Source organism: Pecten maximus, chromosome 4 (assembly GCF_902652985.1).
Source record: "Pecten maximus chromosome 4, xPecMax1.1, whole genome shotgun sequence".
NCBI classification, from domain to species: Eukaryota; Metazoa; Mollusca; class Bivalvia; order Pectinida; family Pectinidae; genus Pecten; species Pecten maximus.
Genome location: NC_047018.1, coordinates 23016490 through 23028213, shown reverse-complemented (window position 1 = coordinate 23028213; position 11724 = coordinate 23016490).

Sequence of the window (11724 nt, the reverse complement as noted above, 5' to 3'; positions counted from 1 at the left end):
ACACTTAAATTTAATTTGATTTAAACATATTGTATTGCCTTTAAGCAACGGGATTGGGCATAAATTGTACAACTTATTCAATTAAATACATCGTATTTCCTCTGTTAACAAATCTAATGACAATGGTATGAATGGATATATCAAACATGAAATTACAGGCGGATTAAAATCGTCAGTTGTATGGGAAAGTTGTTCAAAAGTACATCTATACTAAATCAAATGCTACAGAAATATTCAGAGGATGTCAGCTTGATATGTGAAAACCGGTCCGGATTTCGTTTAAATTATTCGACAATTGATCATATTTGTCGTCAAGCTTGATTAATATGACCCAAATGATGGAAATCAAGTTATATTGTATATTTGTTGACTTTGAAAAAGCCTTCGATGGAGTGTGTTGGAACTTTTGAGCTTAGCGAGGGAAGCAAGAGCTGCTTGCGAACGTTCGTAAGTTACGATTTTTGTGTGAAATGCATAGTAATTCATAGTAATTCGTAAATATGACTTACGCAAAATTCGTTAATTACGAAGCTTTGAAACGATACCCAGATCGTTTTAAATATTCTAGGTGTCAATGGAAATTGTATCAAACAAACGACAAGCGTTTTAGATAATGTTAATGAAGAAATTTCTTTTCCTTATTAGTGTTTTGATTTGCGTTATTTCGTAATTATTTTCGCGTTATCAGGGTTTTTTCGCGTTATTTCGTGATTTTTTTTCGCGTTATTAGGTCTTTTTTCACGTTATAACGCAAACAAGCGGCTTTATTTCCGGAATAACGTGCTTTTCCCCCGCGTTATAACATGTATATTTCATTTAATCGACACAAATAGGCTTTCGTATATAATATTACCATTTCTATGTGAATTTTTTTAATGATGCGTTTTCAAGCTTAATGGGTTGGTAATCATTGAATCGACAAACATGGTGGACCTGAACGAGACGGGGAAGTTTGTGCAATATTTCAGTGTTTAATGCAAGGAAATTGATAATAAGAATTTGTTCTATTAATCGGTTAAATACTCACTTTTTAAAAATGGTATTTGGTTATCTGGTACGTAAATCTTACATTGATTGCAGTTAAGTCCAAAGTCCCATATATAAAGCTCGAGATAACATTACCAAATGATAATTTTATGAATAAAATCTTCATTTTATATCGCGACATTCATTCTTGCACTTAACACTAAAATGAAACAAAAGCTTAGCTATAATACAGCTAAAATCCCGCTCAGGTCCATTCGATCCCCTCCAGATCCGCCGAATTGAGTAGAATCACCTTCATGTGCATGTTGTAACCAATGTGAAATCTCTTTTCATTACTTTTCCCATTGTCCAAACTACACAAATATTAGACGTGAAATGTTTGATAAGTTGTAACACCATCAGCCTACAGCCTAAACTTATTGTTTGGAAAAAATTAATTATCTTAACAATGAGTTTATTTTGGATATTTATAATTCGATTTATGGATATCCATAAATCGAATTATGGATATCCATAAATCGAATAATAGATATCCATAAATCGAATTATGGATATCCATATATCGAATTATGGATATCCTTAAATCGAATTATGGATATCCATAAATCGAATTATGGATATCCATAAATCGAATAATAGTCCCTAGGGATGGGGAAATACCCCAATGCCTATATTTACAACAGGATTGTGTTTATTTCTTGATGCCCATGCAGCAATACTATAAATGGTTATAGGGTGGGGATGCCAATGTTTTTTTAGAAGCTATAAGTCCCTAGGGGTAGGGATAGCCTCCAGGACCTATATTTAAAACGTATTGATTTAAAAAAAATTAAATGCATTAAATTACAAAAACATGTATATAATAATTGCATTTACATATTTATTTTGAATTGATTATCTTAAATCAAAGACTATTTAATAATCATTTTATCATTACTTGTATTAACAATAAAATTTCACAAATTTACAATGATCATATGTAACAATATAAATTACTGAATAATTGTGTTGCCATTTGAAACTGTTGAATGTTTTCCGAAAAGGCAGTCAAAAGTGTCAAATGTTGGTTTTTTTTTCGCTTTAGAACAAATTATTCTATTTTATTGTGTAAATGTATATTGATATAAAGACACTGCCTGTTGTCTAATCCTTTTGTTGTCACAATAAAACTTGTTGAAACCACAACGTAAGTAGGGAGGGATCTCAAAATAAATATACAAAATATATGAACAATAAAAGATCGCGGTCTTAAAAAAACAAAGCGACGATATACGGGTGTACGATGTCTGATCACAACAAAAACATTTTGTTTCAGGCTCGTAAAGTTTGCTGTGTTTTCTTTCGATGGAAGATTAGTAATTTGTGTGATTAACGTTAAATATAAAATCTATCAGTGAAGTTGTGGATGAGGTGGAAAAGTAAATCTACATGTACGTGTATCCGAACTATATTGAAAGCTACTTTCGTTTTCTATTGTTATTGACCAATAAACGAGCGCGATAGATTGGCAGTGTGTTTTTCAGCCAATCAGAGCAAGGTGCTTAACGAGGTTCTTAGATCGTAAACGACACTCGCCTCACTGATTTATGGATATTTAATATGCGCATGTCTTTTTTTCGGAACTCCTCTAATAGTGCAACCAGACATAGGGGTCGCTGATTTATGGATATTTAAAAATGATTTACGGATATTTAAAAAACGCGGTGAATTATGGATATTCATAAATCGCCTGTAAATATCCATAATTCGTATCTTAATATCCATAAATGAATTATGGATATCCATAATTAAAGTTGATTTATGGATATCCATAAATAAGTATTTATGGATATCCATAAATCGAATTATGGATATTAGAATTATTTATGGATATTAAGAATTATTTATGGATATCCATAAATGAATTATGGATATCCATAATTCATTTATGGATATCCATAAATAGTGACTTTTTTCCACTTTGGCTTGCCATACGGTTTTGTATAGTACAAACTAGAGCGTCACTGTGTACACCTGGGTGTATCTATTTAAAGGTAAAATTCCCTATAGGTAAGTGTCCGGTGTAACAGTCGAGTGGTTATACACACGATATGACAGGTATTGTGGTAAGTGTGAGACATGGTCAGGGGCATCTAGGTCAGGGGATCCGAGGAGATAACAAAAACGAGTTATTGAACGGTTGTTAAAATAAAGAAACTGGTGGCGCTCAATCATTGTTAACTGATAAAATTGGAAGCTCAAAATTCTTAAATATTGGTTAAAACTGAGTCGACAAATAATTGTATTTTAAAATCATGTTTTGAAGATTCAAGCTGAGCTGAACAAATTAGGATTAAACTATTGATGTAATTCTGATCGTAGCGAGAAAACAGCTTTTGATGTGATTAAACAAAGATTTTATTATGTTTATCAACAGGAGCTTTTATCTGACATTAGTGATATTTCTAAAGGTAAACTACATCAACATGTTATTGATAAATTCTCTTTACAGATCTACTTGAAAAACATGCAATCTCAATATAGAACAAGGAAGATACAGAAATCAGCAGAGAGAGCAAAGATTATGTACATTTTGTCAAGATAATGATACTGAGGATGAATATAATTTTATTCTCAATTTTTTTTATAACAATATTCGAAGTACATACATTAAGCCATATTGTTATAGAAGACCAAGTGTTTTTAAGTTGATACAAGGATAAGTGTTCAAAATGTTTCGAATTGAGTAAGCTAGGAAAATTCCTTTATTTAGCGACAAAACAACACAATAACGCATTTAATTAGTTAATTTATTTTATGTTAGTCTATTTAAAACGTACATGAACTATTGTGTACTGTCATAATGACGTTATGTTCATTTTTATAATATAAAGTAATACTAAAGTGTACGTATACATATACACGATGTATGTGTATATTATTAGACTATAAGGCCTAATGGACATGTACTTTTGTAATTGTGTATTGTGTCATACTATATTACATTGTATTGTTTTGTAATGTCTCTCTGATGTGTTGAAAAACTCAAAGAAATAAAAGAATCTGAATCTGATTAAATTGGACGAATTTAATTAGGAAGGTATAAAAACGGCAAAAACCGTTAAAAAAATATCAATCTGACGGATATATTCAGAGCGGACACACATTGCTTGTAGAAAATCATTCAAGATTTACATATGTACCTGAGAAGCAGAAGGTAAATGATATTGATTCGGACTGATTTAATAACTATTACATACCTCTCATAATACTTAATAGTTAATACTCAATTTACTGAATAATGTAATGACTAATGACATATATCTCATTATATTAATGTACTGACTGATGTAATAACTATTACATACGTAGGTGTACTGACATAGAGCGGTGATATAAGCCGTATCTAACATGTTTTATTTTTATGACTGATATTGGAGTATAACATCCTCCTAAAAAGAATCAACAGCGTGTGAGCAAATACACCGAACTTTATGTCACAAGAATGGTATTCCCGACGTATATGACCGACATTCTGACCCAGCCAGACCAACATGAGCAACATTAATGTACCGGGGTATGAAAAAAAAGTCTGTTTCCCGCTCAAATGACCAATTACAAATTACAATTGGAGAGACATGTCGATTTACTTTTTAAAAAATCGCATTACTGTTGTATTAAGAATGTAGGTCGGTATGTTAATTGCATTAATTGCCTCCAGAAATTTACAAAACAACTCACAGGCAGTGGTGTCGCGAGAACGCAACTCAGAGAAGACAACGTCCAAAAGAGGAAGATAGATGGATGTTTTTTCAAAGTCCTATACATACGATGGCCGACAAGAGCCTGGCAAAATGAAATGAAAAAACTTTTTTTCATGGTACGTTTTTTTCACATCTTTTTGTACCATTGTATGGTACAGAAAGATGTGAAAGCGGAGTTGAAATGAGTCAGTCGCTTTTGCATCTTTTTGTACCAAAAAGCGGCCGAAAACAGCCATGGTACAGAAACATATGAAACGGCCAGACATAAGGGTTACTGAGTTTGACAAATGACTCCCAGATAAAGCTGTCATCACATAGCCTGCCAATTGGTATCCGGAATGTCTGGCTACTGGATGATCCAATCGTCATGTATATTGATGTTGGGCTTGCAAAATGATCAGTTGTCTATTTTAACTTTTAAATTACTTTTCATTTTAAAAACAACGTCTTTAATAATTTTTCCAGTGACGAATTATTTGTACTTACATTGTCAATGTATCCAATCTGCCTCAACTTCTCGAGTAAAAGAAACTAAAGACACCGATGGGGTCCGTTTTGGGGAAATGGGACCATCAATTTTATTACGTAATAAAAACTTCTCGAGTAAAAGACACCGATGGGTTTCGTTATTACGCTTTTAGCAGTGAAACATCGAAAAGTAATCATTCTATAAAAGTGATATTTAATCAAAACCCTGCATACAAACGACAATGGAAAAAGTTAAAAGATGATCCGGTATATTTTGCTATGAAAATGGAATAAACAGAATATCTAACAGCATCTTCAATAATACCAATTGTGTTTCACTCATGTGACTAATATTTTGATATTTTTCACGAATGCGCAAATATCGAAATATTAGCCCCACTCGTAAAATATAGTTGGTTTTACTGAAGACATCGAGGAATATATATATTTTGTAAGACTATTAGAGAAATGCTGTAATGTTTTTTCAATCGTTCAATTGTTTATCTCTAAAATAGAAATGACGACATTATACAGGTTTAATTCAATAATTTTCAGCCCCTAACGTACACCCAAATACTTACACTAAAGTTTCGACTCGATTTGTGTCTTCAGAAGTGATTAATAAACTTTGCGGCTTGTTGTGACGGTGTTATCAAACCTTTGCTATTCGGGGTCAGCCCTGATCATGGTGTTGGATAACGGCATTCCGATGTTCTGATGGTACAGTTTTTTCACATCTTTTTGTACCACGGATGGTACAAAAAGATATGAAAAAACTGTAACGTTTTTTTCTTGGTACACTTTTTTCATATCTTTTTGTACCAAAAAATGGTACAAAAAGAAATAAAAAAAAGTGTAACGCGGTACAAAACCTTTCACATCATTTTGCCGGCTGATACCGGCTATTGGTACATAAACATGGGAATGTAAGCTGTGTTTTTCCTATGTAGTTTATAATCTTTCTGTAACACATATAGTACAAAATGATTTGAATTTTCACATCTTTTTGTACCATGGTATACTTTTCTATGGTACAAAAAGATATGAAAAAACTGTACCATTGAAAAAAGTGTTACAGTTTTTTCATTTCATTTTGCCAGGCTCTTGTCGGCCATCGTATATACATGACCTATACCAATTTTAAAGATTTTCTGAATACCCTCTGTACGTTTTCTGAATATAAACTAAAAATATTGTAGGTAATAATTACCGGTCTCGACGACAGGTTATCTGAGAAAATAATAAAAATAAGAAGAACAGACGATAAATCTGTGAAGATATTAATCAAGCGATAGATGTATACACATATGTAAACAATACAAGCTATATTGGAAGAGTGTTACTCCATTCTCAATAGATCAGGTACAAGTTTGTTTGATCAGAAGAAGTACTTTTTTTATAATTATAAGTATAGTGGTGTACCAATACATCACCAAAGCTAAGAGGGAAAAAAGCAATGTTTAACATAGATAGCCCAGTTAACACAATTACCAGTATCATGATTACATAAAAAGGAGTAAGCTTTGTTCAAAATATACTTGCACGTGCTCATAAGTTTGAACCAACTTTTTTTTAACCATTCTGTATTTGCTAATACATTCCAATGGAGATCGCCAACGTTCAAAATACACAATGGCCTTGCATGTAGTTTTTTTTTACTTTAAGATATTTTTGTACAAAACAACAAATGTACAGTACCTACTTCGCAAGCGTAATTCATTATACTACAAACATATTTATCAAACAGATGCAATAAGGTCGACAATTTAAACTCATATTAGAACCACTTGTTAGGAGAGCAAACATAGCTTTCCGGCCTTGATTAGCTAATTGTTCCTGAATATAATTGAATGTATCATTATACTTGAGCTTAACTCCAAAATAGCTGAAAAAATCTACAATTTCTACTACATTACCATTATATGTCCGAGTTTCATTATCTTTTAATCGACCCCCACTTCTAAAGACTACGATCTTCCTTTTTTCTGTATTTACAGTTAATTTCCACTTGTTTTGATAATCATATAGACTATCCAAAAACTTCCACCGATTCAGAAAACATGACAAGATCATCTGCGTACATAAAGAGAAATAAGCTGAATTCACCGAAAGCCACACTCTATAAAAGAAGTTTCAAAATCGGTTACGAAAATTGAAAACAAAAGAGGTGATAGAATATCCCCTTGCATCAATCAAACATTGCTTGCGAAAAAAATTAGGACCTTTGCCATTAAGCGAAATGCAAGATTTGACTGATTTATAAAGTGGCTTAATGACATGTAAAATTTTTCCGCGAATACCAATCCTAGTCAACATAGGCCAGAAAGTTAACCTATCTACAAAGTCTTTTTTTAAATCAACAAAACAGCAGTACAAACGTTTCTTCGACGATAATGTTTGGTTATAATTGAATGTAATGGGAAAATAGCATCAATAAAGCTCAATCCAGGACGAAACCCGAATTGAGCAGAGCATCTGTTAAAATATCATATTTCGTCCTCAATACGTTTATTAAGGAAAAGAAGTGAAAAGTTTATAAAGACAACTTATCAAACTAGTTCTCGAAAGTTATTTGGATCGTTACAAGATCCGTTCTTATCAAATATATTGTAAAACGACGACGAAAACATAGGCATATTCATTGAGTATACCGTCGGGTCCGTGTGATTTACCACACTTCACGTTCTTAATGGCAGAACGAATATCGCTTAAATTTAATGGAGCATCTAACTCTTCAAAAATAGTATCAAAATCAGTAAAGCTTTCGTCATCTTTAGGGTCTAACTTTGGATCTTAGAGTACGGCAGACAGATTCTTAAAATGCTAATACAGTTGATTTTCATTCAACTGAGGCGACTTATCGTTATTCTTATAAGATTTTATGTAAATAGACGTGGGATTATGCTACCTCATATACTCCAACATGTCACCTTCCGTGCTCATATTTTAGACTTATATAATTGTAAACTCTTTTTTCCTTCTTATAAGAACTGCGTGGGTATCATGGCATTTATTTCCATTAAAAGTATACAACGCACCTAAATATTTTGTTCGTAACGATTTAACCCTATCATCAAACCAGGGCTGTCATGACAGCTGTAATGAGTATTGGAATTACTGTATCGGTATCGGTTTATTAAGGATTTTGGTGGGTGGCTTCTTCAGAAAGAAAGGTTCATAATCCCAGTTAAAACCTCGGTGAAGCTCTCTACACAAGAACCAATAGAGTTTTGATTTAATTCGTCAACAATAAAACAGAATTCTTCAAAACGTCAAAATTAGCTCTGATTCCATGAACTATACTTCGGTCTGTTAGTAAAATATTCAGATTATGTTACGAAAGCCTTATTTTGATAAACGCTTTTTATAAACACTATCAATAGGGTTAAGGTGATAAAATTGTAAACAAAAGTTAACAACTAGATGTTGATATAATACTCCTCGTGGCGTATCATTTATCCTATTAATAATTACCTATTAAGCAGTATGTCATTTTTTTACAAAGATAACTAAATCGTTATTTAAAGGCAGACACATTACAATTTGACAATAAAGTAATTCTAAGTCAATAGGAGAGGAAGTCTTATTTACATTCGTATATGTATACCAATTCCTCAAAATCTAAGGTTTATAACCGTAAAATACAGCAAAAAGTAGAAATTCACAGTATCTATGATTTCTGAGATGTCCGAGGCTATATACTACCATGCAAATATATTTCATATTTGGTTGGAATAACATTGACACCTTTAGAGACACTGACCTTAACACAAAACTTCCAGATCCCGAATGTCCCTAATATGTAGAGTAGATCCCGAATGTCCCCGAATGTCCCTAATATGTAGAGTAGATCCCGAATGTCCCTAATATGTAGAGTGACTGGATCATAGATTCTGGGTGATCTTCTGTGAAGGATGTGTTGAGTTGTTGAGAGAGCTAACTACACACCTTGTTTGGACAATGCGGGGTTATACTTTTTGAGCAACTAAGGTGAAATGTTGACGACGAGCCCGCCGGAAAAGTAGCTACTGTTGTAGTGGGGAAAAATAATTTTACACTTTTGACTACTTTTGAAAAGTGTTCAATACTATTCATATTGAAAAGTATCCAGCGGTGGCCAATGCTTTTCCTCTACAACACTAGTTACCGGAAACATAACAAGGATTTGCTTGATAGAAGGGGAGTAACTCTTACACAATTATTGGCAGCAGTCAATTGAATGTGTTTCAAACAGGTGAAATGTTATAATAAGTATATTCGTATGTAAACATCATGGCATTATTGTGAAGGTCATAACGTACACACTCGCTAAACGGTCCATTAACTGTGATTTTAAAATCATAATCCTTTCTTAATTCATAAGTATATTAAAAATTATTCAAGAAATAAATGCAATTTCAGTGAAAATGCATTGTACAGTCACTAGTGACATGAAATTACCAAGACATATTTCTGTTTTGTTTTTCGATATATATTTTATAACGCTATGGAGACGGGTACCTGTTTTACCTGTGAGACATGTTCTATATACATATAAGCATAACATACATATGACATACTAAAGATAGTCGCAATGCCTCAGCCACATTTTGATTAATTTCTAACATTAAAAACCGTTAAAGAAGACATTGGGCAAAATATATATTTACACGTCCTTATCATTTATAAAAAGAGCTCTTCTCGATCACCATTTAATAGTGTTTTACAGTTACATTTCTGAGCGTTTCAGTATCATATTCTGACATGCAGTTCTTATCATAAATTGAATTGACATTCATTAGAAAATTGTGTGCAAGAAATCACAGAGGCTATTATCTGCCAGTGAGCTAAATGCTGAACTGTCATAAACGAAAGATTCATATGTATATTCAACAAGGGACTTATAAGAAGATGTTGATGCCGACCAGCTCATTATCAGAATATTGAGAAAGGCGTACGAAACAGAGCCGGACAATGTTCGAACAAAAATCACGAATTCAATTTGCTGCCAGCCATATCAAAACATACCTGTGTATTTATTTAACTGGAGGTTCCCGTATAAATATTATCGGGACACCTCGGTGTTTACAATCGACGTCATCTACAAGATGCATATCGAACGAAGGGGAAACAAAGAAAACTATTTGTATATTATTATTCCTTCGGACATTTATACAGAGAGTAAGGCAGAATCTGAGTCATGAGCCATGGAATCCTTCCACATTTTTGATAGTTCAGCTACAAAATGTAATCATATTCGTACTTTCATAGTCATACTGTTCTTTATACTTTTTTTTTTCCCCACGGCAATTCTAATATACAGTATGCTGATTTAAACTAACAATTTAACAAATGATGATATATTATCTGATGAACATAATCGCTTTTCATCAAATCTATCCTTCAGTGAATCTCAAGTTTAAATTTCTTGACTTCTGAAAATACCATTAGGTAGAAAGAATAATTAGATTGCATGAGTTAAAGTTTAAATGGTGGCAAAAGCACCAGTCTAAAAGTTAATGTAAATGTGATATCGTTGACGGACACCATGTATTGCGTTAGTTCAGGTGGTTCAATACACACATTCTTACGTAAAAATGCAGCGAATCACATTATCTAAAGTAGTTGAATATCTGATGGACGAAAGTAAATAGTTTTTTTAATCTTAACAATGTTCATGGTCTGATTTTACCTATACAGGTGGAAACATATGAAGTGTAGATAAACAGAGTACGTATTACTCTTATTCTGAACGAACAGGAAAGCAAAGTGATTATCTTAATAAAAAACTTAACGAAATATTTTAACAATAGTTTTAATGATATATACTTTTATCCAAAGTTTGAAGCTGAAGGTAATTGTTTTAGAAGAATTTCTTCTGTTCAAATGGTACTTGTGTCAAATAATCGTTAACATTTCAATATGCATGTTGTTACAATGTACATGTACCTACATTGTTACATTATCAGTATACTGCTCTGCAGGTAGGGCGTAAGAATTGTACCTGCTGCCCCCATTGCATTATCGTAAGAGGCGACTAAATTTGGGATCTTATCTTTTCTCTTCTTTCTGAACAACTTTCTTCTTCCTAATGTCTCCCTTGACAATGCCTCACTTTTGGCCTTTAGTTGAGCGTTCGCCCCTGTGAGGAAGGCTTTGGGTTCTGTCCCCATAGCCGAGACATACCAGAGTCTTTAAAAATGGTAGTTGCTACTCCTGCTTAGCGCTCAGCATATTTGGAGTGGGACGACTGGTTCGCCCGTTGTCAGTATAATCTGACCGGGTGGGGTGTGCTGCTGGGTGTCTTCGGCAGTATGCTTCAGTGAGGTAGCACTATAAATCGGCAAAAGTTCCGGCCTATCACAAAGAGACTTAACACCAACATACCGCAGCCTCCCAAAACACACATAAGCACTCACCACACGCATACATATCGCACGCACGGGAGGCCGTCCTTAAATGACCTTAGCTGTTAATAGGACGTTAAACAAAATAAACCAAACCAAACCAAATTATCAGTATAACAATATGTATGTTGTTAACTACA